The sequence below is a fragment of the Apium graveolens genome, chromosome 3 (genome assembly GCF_009905375.1).
Source record: "Apium graveolens cultivar Ventura chromosome 3, ASM990537v1, whole genome shotgun sequence".
In the NCBI taxonomy this organism is placed as follows: domain Eukaryota; kingdom Viridiplantae; phylum Streptophyta; class Magnoliopsida; order Apiales; family Apiaceae; genus Apium; species Apium graveolens.
In genome coordinates, this window is record NC_133649.1 from 106806637 (window position 1) to 106828740 (window position 22104).

The window sequence follows — 22104 nt, forward strand, 5'->3', positions numbered from 1 at the left end:
TATGATTCCTGCATCTAGCCACTTCAGAATTTCTTTTTTCACCACTTCTTTCATGATAGGATTAAGTCATCGCTGTTGCTCAACAGTTGGCTTACTACCATCCTCTAGCAGAATTTTATGCATGCAATATGAAGGGCTGATCCCTTTGATATCTGCTATAGTCCATCCGATAGCCGATTTGAATTCTCTTAAAATCCTCAAGAGCTTGTCCTCCTCACTTCCTGAAAGGTCAGATGCAATAATAACAGGTAAAGTAGATGCATCACCTAAAAAAGCATACCTCAAGTGTGCAGGCAATGGTTTAAGCTCCAAAGTAGGTGCTTCCTCAATAGATGGTTTGAGCTTTCCTTCAGCATTCTTGAGATCAAAAGTACCAAGAGATTCAAATGGCATGTCTAGCTTTTGCCTCCAGGGAGAAGCATTTAGATATTGTAGTTGCTCATTGCCATCCTCATCGTCACTGTCAAACTCCCCTACTAAGGCTTTCTCTAAGGCATCAGACATTAGCATATGATCAAGTTCTGATGTTACCGCAGAATCAATCAAATCCACCTTTAACCACTCCTCATCTTCTATAGGGAATTTCATCGCCTTAAATACATTGAATGTCACATCCTGATCCTGCACCCTCATAGTAAGTTCACATTTCTGCACATCTATCAAGGTACGGCCTGTAGCCAAGAAAGGTCTTCCCAAGATTATGGGAATCTTCTTATCTTCCTCGAAATCCAAAATGACAAAGTCTGCAGGGAAGAAGAGCTTATCCACCTTTACTAACACGTCCTCCACTATGCCTCACGGATATGTAATAGAATGATCAGCCAATTGTAGAGACATGTAGGTGGGCTTTGGATCAGGCAAATTCAACTTTTTAAAGATAGACAGCGGCATCAGATTGATGCTTGCTCCCAAACCACAGAGGCATTTGTCAAAAGATAACTTGCTGATGACAACTTGCCGATGGTGCAAGGAATGGTGAAGCTACCTGGATCTTTAAGCTTTGGAAGTAGTTTTTGTTGCAGAACAACACTGCACTCTTCCATTAGAGCAACGGTCTCAAGGTCATCCAGTTTCACCTTCCTTGAAAGAATACTCTTCATGAACTTCGCATAACTAGGCATTTGCTCCAGAGCCTCAGCGAAAGGGATGTTGATGTGAAGTTTCTTGAACACCTCCAAAAACTTACTGAACTGCTTATCCAGCTTTTGTTGCTGCAATCTTTTAGGAAAAGGTGGTGGAGGATAGAGCTGTTTCTCCCCTGTATTACCCTCAGGCAGAGTGTGTTCAACAGTAGTCTTCCTTGGTTCTGCCGCTTTCTCCTTTTGCTTTTCTTCTTCATCCACAACTTCAGCTTCTCTATCCTTCATTTCTTCAGCATCAGCAACTTTTCCAGACCTTAAGGTAACAGCCTTTACTTGCTCCTTAGTTTCCTTCTTGCCCGGCACTTCAGTATCGCTGGGAAGTGTGCCAGGTTGAAGATTGAGCAAGGCATTGGCTATTTGACCGATTTGATTTTCCAAGGTCTTGATAGAAATAGGCTGATTTTTGCCCAATAGCTTGAGTTCCTCGAAATCAGCACTAGAAGGTGGAGCAGCACCTCCTTGTTGAGGATATGATTGCCTTTGAGCATAATGCTGTGGTTGCTGGAATCCAGGTGGATTAAACAGCTTATTGATAGGCTGCTGATATGGTTGCTGAACAGTATTCTGAGTATTGCTCCAGCTGAAATTGGGATGATTTCTCTTGTTAGGATGATAAGTAGCTGGCACAGGCTGCCGCGGATGCTGATAATTGTTCACATACTGAACAGATTCATTAACGAGAGAACACTGATCCGTAGCATGAGAACCTGCACAAAGCTCACAGACCATAGCTATCTGATTGACTCCATAGGTGGCTAAAGAATCGACCTTCAAAGACAGCGCTTGGAGCTGCGCTACAATAGCTGTAGCTGCATCAACTTCCAGAATACCTGCTACCTTCCCAGACATCATCCTTTGAGTTGGGTTTTGATGCTCATTTGCAGCCATAATTTCAATAAGATTATACGCCTCAGTATAGCTTTTGGCCCACAAGGATCCTCCAGCTGCTGCATCGAGCATTGGCCGAGATTGGGCCCCTAAACCATTATAGAAACCATTGATCACCATCCAGTCAGGCATACCATAATTTGGACACTTTCTCAACATCTCCTTGTAGCGTTCCCCAGCTTCGCACATAGATTCTGTTAGTTGCTGCGCAAACTGAGTCAGAGCACTCCTCATAGCTGCAGTCTTAGCCATTGGATAAAACTTCACTAGAAACTTTTGCACAAGATCTTGCCAAGTAGTGATGGACCCAGCTGGTTCAGAATGTAACCAGTCCTTAGCTTTATCCCTCAGAGAGAATGGGAAAAGCCTCAGCTTGATAGCCTCATCTGTCACACCATTATATTTGAACGTACTACAGATCTCGACAAAATTCCTGATGTGCATGTTGGGGTCTTTAATCGCAGCACCTCCAAAAGAAACGGAATTATGCACCATCTGAATAGTGCCCGACTTGATTTCAAAAGTGTTAGCCTCAATAGCCGGATGCATGATGCTTGACTGAATGTCATCAATTTTAGGCCGAGAAAAGTCCATAAGAGCTGGATCTGCCGGAACTATACGATCACCCATGATTACTGGTTCTTTCTGCTCACTCTCGTTATCCGAATCTTCAAATTCTATCTTCTCCGCAATATAAAGAACTGAGTCTGTCTCCTCAGCCGTATCTAAAGTCCTCTTGCGAGTACGAGAACGTGTTTGCATAAATGCTCGCTAAGGTACCTGAAACACAACCGGCAACAATAAGTAACATGTCTTAATCATTGAGTCCTAATGACCACTGATGGTAAGCACATAAACTAAACAAATACGTCGAGTCGCCGGCAGCGGCGCCAAAAACTTGTTAGTCACAAAACACGCGCTAATAATTCATGCAAGTGTACGCGTTCGCAAGTAATATAGAATAATTTCTAGTTCGTCCCCACAGAGACTCAGACTAATTATGCTCAATTAACACTTACTCACCAATGTATGATTACTTCTCAATGTTAAGACAATAGCACGCAGATTTGATTAACTAATTATTAACTATAATTAACTACGAGAATTAACCACTTAATTGACACTTGAATTAACAATATTAAACACACATGAGATCATAACTTCATTACTACTTCCTTCAATAGCTATTGTTATTACCCTTAGCATGTAACAGTGATGATATTAATCGAACAACACGAAACTGATAAAAGCTAACTTTCATTATACTAATACCATTTTACCAAATAGACCCACAATTAAGATAGAAGTTGAATATGCATCAATTATGTTGAGACCCTATATGTCTACAGAATTTGACAACATAACGATTTAAGCACAAGTTATTCCTTATGATTACACAGGGCAAGTAAAACGGTTAGAGTTACCCACTAATCATGCATACACATACATGAACCTATGCTAGCATGGCAAGTTCTAAACCTCAAGATCCACTGTCGCTTCACAAGAGATTAACACCCTATCTTATATGTTCGCGACGCACATAAGATGAATAAGCACAACCTATACTAGATATCATACAATTATCACACACTAAGGTATTAAACAGCTAACTAAAGAATTCCATAGTAAATCCGTTACGACCCCATGATCATGATTAGCCCATGATAGAACTCATCGTCACCATGAGTTCATATAAAAACATGATAATAACACACAAGATAAACTAATAAAACTACTTATATAAAACCAGAGTACGTCACAAGAGTAATAAGGTTCAAAGTAAAGAAAACTAGCATCCACTGATATAACGAATAAAAGAATCACAAGAAAACCATGCTTCCACTTCTTCGTTGCGATGTGCTAAAACGGTCTTCTTCCTTCTCTCCTTGCTCCTTGATTGATACCACGACACATCGCGGAACGTCTCTGAAAACTACTTATATAGAAGCCCCACAAGTCCCAGCTATCTCAGAAGTCGGAAGTCCAGCAGAAATAGAACTCTAAAAATCAGGATTTTAATTCACGACCCTGAGCGGCTGCCCAGCAATCTTGAGCAGTCGCCCAGCTTCCTGAGCGGCCGGCCAGCCAGGCTGAGCGGGCGCCCAACACCTCACTGCAAAAATTATTAATTTACTTCTGTTTTCTGCTGCGTTCTGCTCCTAAATTCCCACTTACAATGCCAAGAACTCCTCTAGGCTTATTCTTGATGAAATCCCCCCCTGAAACACCAGTTATACCCTAAAATGCACAAACACTAGAAAAATGCATCAAATATACAAAATACTTGATTTGAAGACATCAATTTAAGCCATTATAGGACGTTCTAAGTGGTATAAAATGCCACTTATCAATATGAACAAAGAAGAAACATCAAGATATGATATTTCTTAGATCTGTGTTGCAACAAGAATATGGCAACAAGATCGAATAAGGAATATTGCAGAAATACTCTTTAGAAATCTCGTGCTATATCAAAAATGTTTTACTCTTCGCTCCTAAATATTTTTTACAACCTTCAAAAGAGTTGTTACTCAAATTTTATTAATATTCATGGTTGAAGCATTAATATCCATTTTTTCACACATTCCGTGTGTTCGTAAAGTAATTTTCTCCCATTTCGTAAAATTAGCGTTTCTCGGAGAAAATTATTCAAAAATACTCAAACACATTTCCTATCATTCAAATATATTTTATATATTAGAAAATATATTTTAAGTATTTATACATGTCAAAACTTTGGTCAAAAGATCCATCTCCTTTATTTCAAGACCAACGATATTTTTATTCGGAAGAAAGGCTGACATAACAGTTTCATATTTAGATAAAATACTTCCACATACTAGAATGACTTAAAATTTGGTACGAATCATTTAAATGGTATTTTCTAAGTATGGTAAGAATTTTATAGCATTCAGAGAAATTTTGTCTGGGCACAAAAATCGAGGCAGATGGTCCCACAGTTGACCACTTTTGACCTAGTTACCATTGACTAAAGTTGACCAAAACTTGCAGGACATTATTTTATAATATTTAGGTAATTATCATATTTTTTATGATATTTATTTAAGAGTTTTTGGGTGATCATAATTAATGGTGCTTAATCCTTAATTAAAGTAATTAAAGAATGATAAAAAGAAAAGGAAAATATATATTTAATATATATATATCAGCTGAGATTTGAATGGATACTAGCTTGTGCTTCCTTCTCACTTGCAAAGAAACACAACCTACTTGCCATGTCATCAATCCATGTGATACACTCCATCCACCATTCATTCCTTCTCAAATCTCAACCATTCAATCCACCCAACTCCTCCTATAAATAAACCCCCACCCCAACCCATTTTCTTCAAGATAAAGAGCCACAAAGTTGCTGGGATTTTTTCAAGAAGTGCTTCTCTTCATCTCTTTCAAATTCTATACACACACTTCTTCTAAAAAACCTTCTCTCTCTTCTATATACTTACATATATACAAGATTTTTGAAACCCAAGCTTAGCTTCACCCAACCAAGCTTTATCCCACCAAGTGAGCTCATCCACTACCCCTTTCAGGCCTCCCGAAGGGCTGCCCAAGTTCGACCAAAGTTCCAAAATCCGGCCGAACCTCCGGCGAATTTTTCCGGCGAACTTTTTCGACCGTTTTTCAAAAGTGGTTAGTTTTAGCTTCTTATTCGAGTTCTTTGTATTTAAGCTTTGTACTTAACTTCTCTACTTCATCTTAAGCTCTAATACAAGCTCTCTTATAAAGGAAGTTCTCGGGGAGAACTTAGATTCGAACTCGGAATTCGAATAAGTACTTGATCTTCACATAAATCATTCCAATTAGAAGATCTAAAAAGAAAAGTACTTTATCTCCAAGGGGAGATTATATTTGACAGAAGTACTAGTTAGCCAATTATTTCTTGCACTTTAATTGGATCTTGGCTAACATTCATTCGTGCTCTTAAAATAATTACGAAGTTTAAGTGTAATCCTTTCTAGCATCTTTAGTGCTCTCCGGGGGATTATTACTTGTCTCATATAAACACTTCGTAATTTGTCAAATCTTAAAACGGATCGTACGAGTTAGACAATTACTTAACTCTCTTTAATTGGATCTTGTCTAAATAATAACGTACATATAAATATTACGAAGTAAAAGTGTAATCCCTTCTAACATCTTTAGTGTTCCGGGGGATTATAGCTTGTTCCATATAAACTACTTCGTAATCATCCGTTAAAATTAAGGAGGAATCAAATCTACGAGTTAGCCAATTAATTTACGCTATTTAATTGGATCTTGGATAACACATATCGTGTATATAAACAATTACGAGTCATATCGTATAAGCCCCTTCTAACATCTTTCAGTGTTCCGTGGGGTTATACTACGATATATATAAAATACTCGTAATTAGTCGTCCAAACTTCGAAAGCACAATCTTAAGCCAATTACTTGCACTTATTTAATTGGATCTTGGCTAAGACTCATAAATCTTATAAACGTGCTTGAAGTTAAGAGATGATACTTTGACCTTATAATCGTCAACATATAAGTATACCTTAAAACCTTAAGTTGATATACTTAAAGGTAAAATTACAACTCCAAGGTTTTAATTAAAGTATTCTTCGATCTATAAATATATAATCGAAAGAAGAAGAATACTAAAGAAGTCATAAGCCATAACTGCTTAATATAAAAAAGGGACTTCTTATATTACTCCATCTATCTATTTAATCTATAAAGGAGTAATCATAAAAATACTTGGACTACTATTTATTATCTTAAGTCAAGTATGCTTATTTTGTTTAATATTTTTATTTGAATATTATACTATTTATGCGCTAGTAAAGTAACATACTAGTTCAAAACAAATCTTTTCCTACTTGTTTTGTTTTATGGATTGTCTTATTAGTTTTGTAGTGAGGTGAAGTGACGTGAGGTGATTCTCGTTCTAAGACCCAAGTCCTAGACGTACTAACGGGGAGTTAGTAGTCTTTGCACCGTGAAGAAGAGGAAAGACCCAAGACCGGATCACTAAGATCCAAGACCGGCAAAAGCTAAGGAAGCCAAGTCCACACAAAGGCTCTACAACAACTTTGAAGAAATAGCGGGGAGTTATTGTCTAAGATAAGTTGTGTAGGTATTACATTTATTTTGAGGTGGTGACCCTTGTGTTACACACCAAGACAAATACTTGTAAAGGGTGTAAAGACTTCTCCGCCTACTAAAGGAGCAAGTTTATTATAAGGGAAAATCCCGAGTCCGGGAGAGGAGCTCTCGGGGACTGGAGTAGGGGTGAGCGAATCTATGAGAGGTTGCGCCATCGCGAACCAGGATAAAATCACCGTGTGGTATTTTCTTTCCTTGCACTTTATTTTCCGCACATATAAACTGGATAACCACTTAGTAAAGTTTTCAAAAGGGATAAAATATTTTTAAAATGCCACAACATTTTTTAAATTGGTAATTAAGCTATTCAAACCCCCTTCTAGCTTAAAATAGCCCTCTTAAGGGACCTTACAATTGGTATCAGAGCAGTGCTTTTTAACGTATTTGTTAAGTGATTTGTAGATTTACAGGCACAACAAAAAGTGATCCGGAATGGTGTATATTAATCCCGTTAGATGTGGTGAAGGTCTATCTAGCTCACGACCTCCTCTATTTGATGGCACCAACTTTGCAACATGGAAAACGAGGTTTCGCATTTATGCCAGATCTCAAGGAGTCAAAGTTTGGATGGCTATCGAAGACGGTGTTCGCATTCCTACCAAAACTATCGATGATATCATCGTCGAAAAGAAGGTTAGTGAATACAACTTAGAGGAAGAAGCCACAATGAATATAGCCGCAAAGGCGTAAATGGTTCTCACAAGTGCACTTGCAGAAAAAGAATATAAAAGAGTAAATAATTGCAAGTCGACACAAGAAATGTGGAACAAATTAGTGGTAACCTATGAAGGAACCACTGATATAAAGATTCTCGGATGGATGCATTGATCCAAGAATACGAGAACTTTAAACTCCAAGAAGGAGAAAATATCATCGATATGGAAACAAGATTTACTCGTATTATCGATGAGTTATCTCAACTTGGAAAGAATTATACTCAAAATGAAAAGAATAGAAGAGTGCTCAAATCTCTACCTCCTAGTTGGAAGGTTAAAGTCACTACTATAAAAGAGATGCACAACTTAAATGAGTATATGATTGATAACCTATTCGGAAATCTTCGTGCTTATGAAGAAGATAATATTCCGGAAAAGGTTGCTCCAAAAGTGGAGGATAAAAAGAAAAATATGGCTCTAAAGGCCATATTAATTGATGAAGATGAAAATGACGAGGAGTTAAACGAGGAACTCCAAAATCTCGATGAAAGTGAAATTGCTCTACTCACGAGACAACTTTGTCGTGTGCTTCAAAGCAAAGCTCAAAGATACAAAAAAGGCTTCCTAAAATCAAATAATCAAAAAAGAGTTTTTAACTCTAACAGAAGGCCAAATTACTCTCAAAATTATTCTTCCAACTATAAGAATAATTATCCGTCAACGAGCTACAATAAAGGCAAAGGCAATCAAAATATAAATACCTATAGTAATGCCAATGCCTCTACAAACCATCCTGGTTACACTCCTCCAAAACCTAAAGATCCATCTCCGGAGGAAACACAAGATGTGTGTTTCGAGTGTAAACAACCCGGTCATTATAAAAGAGAATGTCCTAAACTTTCAAAAGGACGAAGTCTCGTGCCAAAAATGGTTGGGATCTAAGTGAAGATGAAGAAGCTCCGGAAGCTAGTGAAGAAGTGTTGAATCTATGCTTGATGGATCTCAGAGAAGAAACTACATCTAGGGAAGTCTCCTCTACAAATGATGAGGTAACATCTAACTACATCTCAATTAAATCATTGTTGGATGAATCTAATTTATCACTTATGGACATGAATAAGCATGATTTAATTGGACTTGTGGTAGAATATAAAAGTAAATCCAAAGATGTTGATCAAAGCTTCACTTAGTATGGTCCGAGAAAATGAAAATAGAAGAAATACATCATACTCAAAATAAAGAGTATACTCGGATGATGGACTCAAGAGTCCAAGATGAAAAAGAGATTACATCTCTAAAAGATCAAAACCATCTCATCAAGGTTGAAGTAAATAAACTTCAAGAAAATATAATCAACCTTGAAACATAGAATATATCATTAATTTTCAAATACGAAGAGATGGAACATGAAAAGATACAACTGAATGATAATATTTGTAAACTTCACGTTGATCTATTGAACTTAAAGATTCTAAATGAATCAAATGTTCAAGATATAGAAACATCTTATAAAAACAATCTTGATAAAGAAAATGAGCTATTAGAAACCAATGAGCTTAAAAGTGAAGCTCTAAGGCTAAAAGAAGAAAATTATAAACTCATAGCTCACATTAAGGATCAAGAAAGAATCCTTAACAACAAGATTGATGCCTTAAAGAAAGAAAATGAAAATCTTGAAGAAGTCATTGAAAGATTTACAAAAGGCAATAAGATGTTGGATCAAATGGTACATATAAAAACCTCATATAATCATGAAGGTTTGGGATATAATAAGAATTCTTCTCCTAAAGGAAATACTCAGAGATTTGTATCACCAATAAAGACTTCACCCGAATCACCATCTTATAAATGTTCTTATTGCAATAAAATGGGACATACCATTCAATATTGCAAATTTAAGAATGGTGAAGTTAAGGGGAAGCATGTATGGATTCGCAAGGAATCATACAAGAAAGATGATAAACGTATGCCTCATAAAAATATGGAATATAAGAATCCAAGGCAACAATGGTCTCATCAACCAACTATGGTTCAAAATAGAAACACATAATATAATGTAAATGGTAATGCATTTAGAAGACAAAAACCTCTTAGTAGAAATGGTTATGCTACTTACCATGCTAATAATAGATATAACGTTTATCATGCTCCATCAAGATTTCATGATAGCTCTAGGTATTATCAACCTCAAACTAGGCCTTATGCATCTAGAAATATTTATATGCCTAATGATGATTATACCATGCCTAAATTCTTTCATAAATCAAATGTTATATATGATGTACTAACCCCAGGACCCTCAAGACAAAGGGGTACCTATAAATTTAACTAATCATGTATGTAGGTTTGTCTTTCCGTGAAACAAGACATATGGTACCTTGATAGTGGATGTTCAAGACATATGACCGGTAATAAGTCACTCTTGAACAACATTAAAAAGGTTACCGTGGGGAGCGTAACATTTGGTGATAGTAGTAAAGGAAACATTATCGGCATCAGAGATATCAGAAATGGGAAAGTTAAAATTTCCGACGTTCAATTGGTCACCGAGTTAAGGTACAATCTTCTCTCCATCAGTCAATTATGCGACAATTATTACAAGGTAATTTTCTACACTACTCATTATTCTATATTAGATAAATTTGGAAAGTTGGTTCTCACTTGCCCTAGAAATAAAAATGTTTATACATGTGACATGAGCAAGCAAGTGAACGTGTGCCTAATCACTATAAATGATGATCCATGGCTATGTCATCGAAGATTAGGACATGCCAACATGAAGTTGATAAAGAATATATCAACTAAAGACCATGTCCGAGGTATACCAAAACTAAACTATCATAAAGATCATACTTATGAAGCTTGCGAAGTTAGTAAACAAATTAGAGCTTCTCACAAAGCAAAGTTTATGGTATCTACCTCGAGACCTCTCGAGCTACTACATATGGATCTTATTGGTCCGGTTCCTATACAAAGTCTCGGAGGTTGCTTATATACGTTGGTAGTTGTGGATGATTATTCACGATTCACATGGACTGAATTTCTCAAAGCCAAAAGTGATGTTTTTGAGTCCTTCTCATCTTTATGTAAAAGGATTCAAAATCAACAAAATAAAACCATAGTCTATTTAAGGACTGATCATGGTAAAGAATTTGAGAATTCAAGTTTCACCAACTTTTATGATGAACATGGCATCACACATAATTTTTCCGCTCCATACACTCCTCAATCCAAAGGAGTAGTTGAACGGAAAAATAGAACACTCCAAGAAATGACTAGCACAATGCTAAATGAATATCGTCGACCTAAATATTTTTGGGCCGAGGCTATGTCAACCGCTTGCCATATTCTTAATCGGGTTTTGCTACGACCTATAAAACAAAAGTCTCCTTACGAGTTATATTTTGGCAAAACTCCGAAACTAAGCTACTTTTGAGTATTCGGAAACAGGTGCTTCATATTAAATTCAAAAGAGTACCTTACGAAGTTTGATCCTAAATTAAATGAAGGTATATTTCTTGGATACTCGAACAATAGTAAAGCTTATCGAGTGTTTAACCTCAAATCGCTTGTGGTGGAAGAATCTATGAATGTCGCTTTTGATGAAAGTAAACCACAGGCAAAATATAAAGATCTTGTTGACCAAGAAAATGTTGAACAAGATGATATTGAAAAGGTTATTCGACAATTAAAAAATATGGATCTCGGGACTCCCGTACATAAAAATCCATTAGAATTGGACGAAAAGGAAGATGAACTTCCTCAAGCAATTCCCACTATAAAAAGTCATCCATTAGATAATGTACTTGGAGACTTAAGGAAGGGAGTTCAAACGCGGTCACAAGTTCAAAACGTTGTGAATCATCTTAGTTTTCTATCTCAAATAGAACCTAAGACCGCGAAAGAGGCTTTATTAGACGAGGATTGGATTTCTGCCATGCAAGATGAATTGCTCCAATTTACTCGTAGTAAAGTGTGGGAAATTGTCCCTAAGCCTCATGATACTTCCATAATTGGCACAAAGTGGGTATTTCGAAATAAATTAGACGAGAATGGAACGGTAGTTCGAAATAAAGCAAGGTTAGTTGCACAAGGATATACCCAAATAGAAGGTATAGACTTTGATGAAACATATGCATCGGTAGCAAGAATTGAATCAATTCGAATGCTATTGGCTTATGCTTGTCATAAAAATTTCAAAGTCTATCAAATGGATGTGAAATCTGCATTCTTAAACGGGATTTTGGAAGAGGAAGTATATGTGAAACAACCTCCCGGGTTTGAAGATGCAACATATCCCGATCATGTCTATAAATTAGATAAAGCTTTATATGGCTTAAAACAAGCCCCAAGAGCATGGTACGAAAGGCTGAGCAAGTTCCTACTAGACAATAAATTTAAGATGGGAACGACCGATAAAACCTTATTTACGAGGCAAGAAAAAGATGATATATTGCTCGTACAAATATACGTAGATGACATCATTTTTGGATCAACAGATGATGCACTATGTAAAGAATTCTCTGAAAATATGAGTAAAGAATTCGAGATGAGTGTGATGGGAGAATTAAATTTCTTTTTGGGATTACAAATAAGGCAATCTGATGAAGGCATCCATATCTCTCAATCCAAGTATTGTAAAGAGATGTTGAAAAAATTTGAAATGGATAATGCCAAACCCATCTCTACTCCTATGTCTACATCCGATAAATTAACGGAAGATCCAAATGAAATTCCCGTAGACACAAAGAAATATCGAGGAATGATCGGTAGCTTGCTTTATATAACTGCAAGTCATCCCGATATTCAATATAGTGTTTGCAAGTGTGCTAGGTTTCAAGTAGCACCTAAAGAATCTCATTTATCCACGGTAAAAAGGATATTGAGATATCTTAAAGGAACCGCCGATATTGGTCTTTGGTATTCAAAAGGAATACCATTTGACTTAGTATGTTTTTCTGATTCGGACTATATCGGGCATTTAGTCGACAGAAAAAGTACTAGTTGTACTTGTCAGTTTCTTGGTGGATGTTTAGTTTCTTGGTTTTCAAAGAAACAAAATTCTATATCCATCTCAACAACCAAGGCTGAGTATATAGCAGCTGCAAAGTGTTGTGCTCAAATACTGTGGATGAAGCAAACACTAGCTGACTATAATATAAAATTTGATGTGATCTCAATCTAATGTGATAATACGAGTGCTATTGATCTTAGCAAGAATCCTGTATTACATTCTAGATCTAAATATATAGATGTGAGACATCATTTTTTACGTGATTATGTCAATAAAGGTGATATAAAATTGACTCATATTGATACTGAGATCAATCTCGCTGACATATTCACAAAACCATTAAATTCCGAAAGATTCACTAAACTCTGCTTGGATTTAGGAATGTTAGAATTTAAGAAATAATGGTTTATATAAAGAATAGTTGAGAATTATAAAGAAGTCTCAACGATAAGGATATTCTCCCGATCAGGTTATTAAGTTTATCTGAAACTCAGATTTGTCAATAAAGAAATTTATTGATCGGGTTAAGATAACTTAAATTGCCCAGATTTATCGGGAAAATAAACTTAATCGAGTGAATATTTATTATTCCATGAGATTTATAAATATTTAGAAGTCTTCCCTATATATATATAGACTGATTATTATTTTCAGTTATTCATATATATATATATATATATATTTCTATGATATATATATATATTTTTTTTTGAAAAATTATATAAGGATAAATATATGTAATAATCCAACTATATTAATTGTTTTTTAAATATATTTTCTGGATTGTTTTATCCGGCCCAATCAAATTAATCCAGCCCAAATATTTTTTAAAAGGTTTATCTATTTAGTTTCAAAAACAGCCCAACCCATTTAATCAAAAGCCCAAATCCTAAATACATCTTTTAATCTCAACCATCCATCCCTAACCCTAATTAATCTGGTTCGTTTATTCCATATAATATAAAAATGATACACTGTTTGTAGAGTGCACGCTTTTAGTCTGGCGATTAACCCTAATCTCTAACCTCTCTCTCTCGCCTCTTCTCTCCGCCTCTCTTCCGAAGAACCCTAAATCTTTTCTTTATTTTTTATCTTCGATTCTTGATGATATTCATCAGATATTATACGTATAATGCGTTAATCGTAGTTAGGAATATATGATTAATAAATCTTGGTTGGGTTGGTGAAATCAAATCGATTTCCGATGATAAAAATCGACGATTTATACATAAATCGAATGAGAATCATCAAATCGGACATCAAATTGATAGTTTATATATATACACTCAATTTTCTTTGATTTAAATCATTGTTTTAGCAATAACCTAACTCGATTTCAAGGTATATGACAGGAGAAGACGGGTAAGTGTAAAATCTTCTGGGAAAAGAAGATTCGATGGTTGCATGCGACGAAGAAGAGTAAATCGGAAGTTGACTCAGTCAGTGACTGAGTCAACCAGGTAAGACCTACGAGTCAGGCCAGACTCTAGGCTCAGGCGAGACTTCTTCGTATATATTTCAGTCTTACTCAATTGAATTTGTGGTGAAAGTAACTTAACTAAAGTTGAATCAAACTTTATCTGATTAATTTGTATCCCTATAAGATGAATGTTCGGTGATATGTTTTTTTGTGAAGATATGAGTTAATTTTATTTTGTGTTTGATCGAGTTGAAATTAGAAAGTTCGAATTATTAATGGATTTATTATTATCTGGTGGATTTATTGTTATCTGTTGAATTTGTGATTATATGTTGGATTTGTGTAATCTGGTGGATTTGTGATTATCTGTTGAAATTATTGTTATCGGATGGATTGGTAATTGTTTGTTTGCAATAAAGTTCAGTCAAGAAATTTGGGGATTAATCTGGAATGTATGATTGCTTAAAATGATCACTTGGTTAAGTTAAGGACAATCTTTCTTTTAAGCTTAATTGGACTATAAATATAAGTGTAAAATATGAGCTTGATAGTTGATAGTATTCTTGTAATCAACAGAACATGCTTGGTTGTATTTAAAATCTGTAAGATTGTTTGTTTGAATTAAACCCTCTGAGAAATTGTCTGCTTAAAATGAATTCTAAAAATTTGCTTGGTTAATTATGGATTCTTGGTATAAGTTTGACTGATAACATCTGATTGTTGATATACTTAATCCAAGAAAGTCAGTGTTCTGGTTAATTTGAATTTTTAGTCCCTTGATGATTCTGTGTAATTCATGAATCCCTATTTTTTATATGATAAAACTACCTAGGTGTGCTAAAGAATGCTGTTGGATTATTTTTTTAAACAATTATATATATTTGTGCTCTGAGTACCTGTTGATCTCTGTAGAACTATAAGTATATGTGCTTGTGATCTATGTACTATTAAAGGATATTATTTGTCTTTTTTTCACAACTTATATACATTAGTTTTCAAATAATACTTTAAAAGGTAATTTGTCTTGGATTGATAAGTCTCAGTTCTGTTTTAACAAGTTCTCTGCTAGCACTTTCCTTTAAAAAGAAAAATAGAATCTTGTCTTCATTTTCTGTCAAGAACAGAATGAATAATCAAGGTTAAAATACTGAACATGGTCAATTACCTCTTTAAATGATAAAATCTGTGTAAAATGGACCCTGAACATGCTAACACTTGATTATCTTAATTACTTGGACTACTTACATGTTAATAATAATTATCTGTGATCTACCTAATTGATTTAAGACTAATGAAATGTTTAAATGTGTGATCAACTGAATGTGCAAGTTGTCCTGACTGAAGTCTTATACATTGAATCTGGTTAAGAAAAGTCTTATTGTCTCCAATATCTACTTGCCTATCTGATAAAATATACTTATTCTATGCATGATGTTTGCTTGGATAATTAATAATATGTGGACTTATAGTGCAACACTGTTTACTAGTCTGTGTTTGTTTATGCTTGAGCAATTATAAGAAATCAGATAAGGTATTGTGTAAACTGGATTATGTAATATAAATAAATACACTCACACACCAGCCCTCACAGTAAGACCTGGCAGGGGAGCCTTGAGCATCCCTGTATCTGGATCACTACTGTGATTAATGGCAACTTAGAAAATTAAGGTGACATTTTATTTTAACTTACTGCATTTAAAGTGCTATATCTGATATAAATGATCTGAGTATTGTATTACCTTGAATGCTTGATGAATTAAATGAACATTGATTGTGTATGCCCTGTTATGTGTTTAATGTGCATGACATTCCTTTGGTTACATCTCATTAATAACATAGTTTCTTGAGAAATAAATGTAACAGATTTTATTTGCATTAAAAATCAGTTCTTCTTTTAAACTCACTTCACACACAACTCATCCTTAAATGCTTCTGCACTAAAAGTACAGTTCCTGTGTAATAGAGTAAGCTAGGATATCAACTTTATGTCACACAGTTTCCAAAATTTGTACTTATGTACTGTGCTGTTTTCTAAAGTAGACACAAAGACAAAGAATTAATACAATTCTTTATTCTCTGCAGTAAAAGTTTATGAATCTGTGTATATGTGCTGCATTACATCATTCAGTCATATGCATCATCCTAGTATCTATTAATAAAGAACTTGGACTTTTATGTAACACAGCCATGTAAACATTAAATGTTTTTCACTATTGATGAACAGTAAACAATTTCTAAAAATCTTAATTTTTAAAATCTTTTCTTTCTGCATCTGTGTTAAATGGTTATATATATGCATATCTTGTATGCTGCATTCACACACACACTAGTTGCATAAACTCCATTTCACTTGCAATATGAACCCAAATGCTAACCCTTTTTACCCTAAACCAAGACCACTGATTGAAAACCCATATCTTCTTGAAGATATGGAGAAAAATCAGTTTTATCACCATAAGACCTCTGCTTTCAAACCTTTTCAAATCTCACAACCTAAACACTATCACAAAAGACACCTCCCTCCAAGACAATTCAGAAAGGGATATAAAAACCATACCATCCCTTTCTATCAAAGCAGAAAATATCAAAACCCTAAATCCCCTAACCCTAGACCTCCTAAACCCTTACAAGCCAAAGTATATACCAGAAAAGCTAACCTAAGACAAAACACAAAAACCTCTATGAACACACCAAAACCCCCTCCACCAAAACTGTCAAACCCTTCAAACTCCAAAAAGTTTCTTGAACTTGTCAAAAATGTCCAACCTGGCACTTTTGTTGATGTGAAGGGTAAAGTAGAGTTCATAATTAGAAGGGCTAGGTGGGATGGTCTCATGTATAACTTAGGTAAGCACTACTGCACACACCTCATGGGAGAGTTCTATTGTAACATAAATATCATAAAAGGGGTAGATGGCATACTATATTTCACTACATCAGTCAACAAAAAGGTCATTTGTGTTGATAACAAAAGAATTAATAGGGAACTGCATTTACCTTTGCATTTGTGTGAGTTGCCTTGTGAGGATATCTTCTCTCCCTTTGTTTTTAACAAATCTGAATTTAAACTAATGCTTGGCACATTTTGTAAATCTGACATTCCTGATGGTTTATGTGATGTTAACTGTGGTATTCATTTCAAACACTTCACTGGCACTTTTCAACATATTGCTCTAATCATTAGGGCAAATGTTATGCCAAAACCAAATCAAAGTAAGTACTTTGATTTCTTTGATATGAAAATCATGTATCTTTTATGCACAAACAAAATCCATTTCAACATATCTTATGTTATTCTTCTAAACATGATCAATGCACATCTTGTAGATTATATGCCTTATGGTATGCTAATCTCATCTTTCTTTGCACTTTGCAACATTAACATGCCTGAAACATTTTCTAATCTTGCTGATTCTCAAATCACTAATGAACACATTAGGCCACAAGTGTCCTTGATGCACTGTGAGCCTCAAGAGGCAACTCCCATAGTTATTCCTCAATTCATTAGAGAGGAAGATGTATTTCTGTCTAAGTTTGAGTCTGTCAAAACCATGTTTCATGAACTAAAACTTGAACTTAAAAGGGTTAAGGAAGAAAATAATGAGATTAAAGAAAAAGTAGGAGCACTAGAGAGTCTCACTGCCTCTTGCAAACATAGGATTGCATATTTAGAGCATTTGGCTTCATCTACTCTAGGAACTCCTTGCATGAATGATCATGACATTGTCTCTTCCTTTCAAGTCCCTATGCATGATAACACTGCTATGATTTATGAGTTAGAAGAGGTCAATGTGGGTGCTAAAGGTCAACTAATTGATAATTTGCCTGATTTGGTTCATATCTGTGATGCTGATGGAAATGTGATTGGTTGAGTTTACTTGATTCTGCTGTTTGATGAAGTCTGATATGTGATGTTGTATTAATAATTGCTGTTATGTACCACTTTTTCTTTTTTTCTGATGTATTTATACTTTGTAAGGATTCTGTATGGTCTGTTGGCTATGTAATATTCAAACTCTGTTGATCTTTGAATTTCAAAAGTGAATGCACTTCTATGGTTTGTAATAACTTAAAACAGGTTCAGGACTTTGTTCTAAATAATCAGCGAACCACACTGATTATTGAGAACACTTTTGGTAATATATCATGACTTGTTTTGTTACAAATCTGTCTTTATCTATCCTATGTAGGAACAATATTTACACTATCATGTTTCTCTAGTCTTATTGAAATAAAACTGCTAGTATAAGAGTCAGTCATATTTTGTCAGATTCAGTCTTATTGTACTCTGCCATATCTAGCAGTTTGTGTTACTTAGTAACTTCTGATTTATACTTCAAAGAAATGTTTGCAAAATCAGAAATTAAAACTGTATGTTTTATGCAGAATTTTCAGAGTTAATGAACTTACATTAAATTGATATAAAGACAACAATTCTGCAAGATGTAATGTGACCAAATGTTTTATACAATGCTTATACATCTTTAACATCTTCTGTGCATTATTGAAACTAACAGACTACCAAAGGGTGGTCCCTACTTTGTATCTAATTGAAGTACAGGAAGACTCATATGAACTCCAGAAGGAAAAGAATGGCAAGTTTGAGTCCTTTGAATCCAGCAAGAGCTTTTCACAAGAATACAAGGGACACAACTTGACTTTCCATGCAATCTGTCAGAATCCACAAGGTAAAATAGGTATATATTTTCAACCTCTGCTCATTTTGCTTCACATACACACACTAAATTAATGTATTATATGTCAAACCAATCCAACTATGGAACTTGACAGTGTTAAATTACTGAGTATCAGTAATGTTGATTTATCTGTATTATTTTGATAATCGGTTGTGTTAGAGTTATATTTTTTAGAATGTATTAGCTTTCCAAACTGTGTAGTCTGTTACTCAGACCTAGAATAGACATAGATTGTATTAGTGTTAGAATTTGTAACAATGAAAATAGCCAAAATTGTCTAAATGACAAACTAGTATGTATTAGTGTTAGTCTTTGTACGAAGGAAATAGTTTGTATTAGTGACAGTTGGTGTAAAATATGTTTGACAAACTAGAATGCTTTGTAAAACACTAAATATTGTATTCGTGTATCATGTTGATTTCTAAAGACTGAAAAAATGCAAAAATGCATGTATGCGTAAAAATTCAAAATCATTAACAAATACAATTTTCATATTACAAATGCATGATAAATACTAGTCTCATTATTTTCCATTAATACAATCAATGAAACTCATAGTCTAGTATTCTCAAAAAAAAAATATACAGTCAACAAAAACCCTACTCATGATATAAATATAAATTTATACAACTGCTTTGTTCACCGCATGATATATATTTCAAAAGGTATTGCATTACTGTTTAAACTTAAGTATTTGATTACACAAGTTCCACTTCTATTAAATATTCTAGTTAAGGTCAATAAATGCATAACAGATTAAAAATACCATGCAACCAATTTTGAATTCATCCTTATATGCTCAAACTGCATGCACTTGACTAGATCTATGATCAAATTGCCATGCTTACCTAGTAATTTCTATTAAATACAACTCTTCCTTATAAATATACACGCTTTTTGGCATATACCAAACAAAAGGGGAAGATAAATTATGATCAATTTGAACAAGTATAAGAGATTTGGACCCCTAATTTCCAATTTTTAGAAAATTGCTATCTTTTTTATACAAGGATCTATCTGTGCTTCTATTTTTATATGATACATCTAACAAAGTATTTTGCATGATCTCAAGAAAGAGATTTAATCTCCAAGTACATAAATTCTTTATGTGCAAAATATTTTTCAAAAATTCATGCATACACCAAGGGGAAGCACACACTATTAATTTTATGTTTGTTTGACAAATACCAAAAAGGGGAAGATTGAAAGGATATCTTCGATATATTATTTATTTTGGTATTTGTACGATTAAACATAAAATTAAGAACACGTAGATCCTCTCCATTAGGACATGAATTTAATTGATCCAAATCAAAGTCAAAAAGTTAAACTAGCAAAATCATGTCTTTTAAAAAGATAAAAGAGATATTCCATTCTTGCAAAATATCAAAACTATATCCTTATGGAATATATCTCTAAGGCAATATGATCAAAGAAGAAATATCAAGATATGATATTTCTTAGATCTGTGTTGCAACAGGAATATGGCAACAAGCTCGAATAAGGAATATTGCAAAAATACTCTTTAGAAATCTCGTGCTATATCAAAAATGTTTTACTCTTTGCTCCTAAATATTTTTTACATCCTTAAAAAAAGTTGTTACTCAAAGTTTATTAATATTCATGGTTGAAGTATTAATATCCATTTTTTCACCCATTCTGTGTGTTCGTAAAGTAATTTTCTCCCGTTTCGTAAAATCAATATTTCTCGGAGAAAATTATTCAAAAATACTCAAACATATTTCCTATCATCCAAATATATTTTATATATTATGAAATATATTTTAAGTATTTATACAAGTCAAAACTTTGGTCAAAAGATCCATCTCCTTTATTTCAAGACCAACGATATTTTTATTCGGAAGAAATGCTGACATAACAGTTTCATTTTTAGATAAAATACTTTCACATTCTAGAATGACTTGAAATTTGGTATGGATCATTTAAATGGTATTTTATAAGTATGGTAAAAATTTAGTAGCATTCAGAGAATTTTTGTTCGGGCACAAAAATCGAGGCAGATGGTCCCACAGTTGACCACGTTTGACCTAATTACCATTGACTAAAGTTGACCAAAACTTGCAGGACATAATTTTATAATATTTAGGTAATTATCATATTTTTTATGATATTTATTTAAGAGTTTTTGGGTGGTCATAATTAATGGTGTTTAATCCTTAATTAAAGTAATTAAAGAATGATTAAAAGAAAAGGAAAATATATATTTAATATATATATATATATCAGCTGAGATTTGAATGGATACTAGATTGTGCTTCCTTCCCACTTGCAAAGAAACACAATCTACTTTCCATGTCATCAATCCATGTGATACACTCCATCCACCATTCATTCCTTCTCAAATCTCAACCATTCAATCCACCCAACTCCTCCTATAAATAAACCCCCACCCCAACCCATTTTCTTCAAGCTAAAGAGCCGCAAAGTTGCTGGGATTTTTTCAAGAAGTGCTTCTCTTCATCTCTTTCAAATTCCATACACACACTTCTTCTCAAAAACATTCTCTCTCTTCTATATACTTACATATATACAAGGTTTTTGAAACCCAAGCTTAGCTTCACCCAACCACGCTTTATCCCGCCAAGTGAGCTCATCCACTACCACTTCCTGGCCTCCCGAAGGGCTGCCCAACTTCGACCGACGTGCCAAAATCCGGCCGAACCTCCGGCGAATTTTTCCGGCGAACTTTTTCGACCGTTTTTCAAAAGTGGTTAGTTTTAGCTTCTTATTTGAGTTCTTTGTATTTAAGCTTTGTACTTAACTTCTCTACTTCATCTTAAGCTCTAATACAAGCTCTCTTATAAAGGAAGTTCTCGGGGAGAACTTAGATTCGAACTCGGAATTCGAATAAGTACTTGATCCTTACATAAATCATTCCAACTAGAAGATCTAAAAAGAAAAGTACTTTATCTCCAAGGGGAGATTATATTTGATAGAAGTACGAGTTAGCCAATTATTTCTTGCACTTTAATTGGATCTTGGCTAACATTAATTCGTGCTCATAAAATAATTATGAAGTTTAAGTGTAATCCTTTCTAGCATCTTTAGTGCTCTCCAGGGGATTATTACTTATCTCATATAAACACTTCGTAATTTGTCAAATCTTAAAACG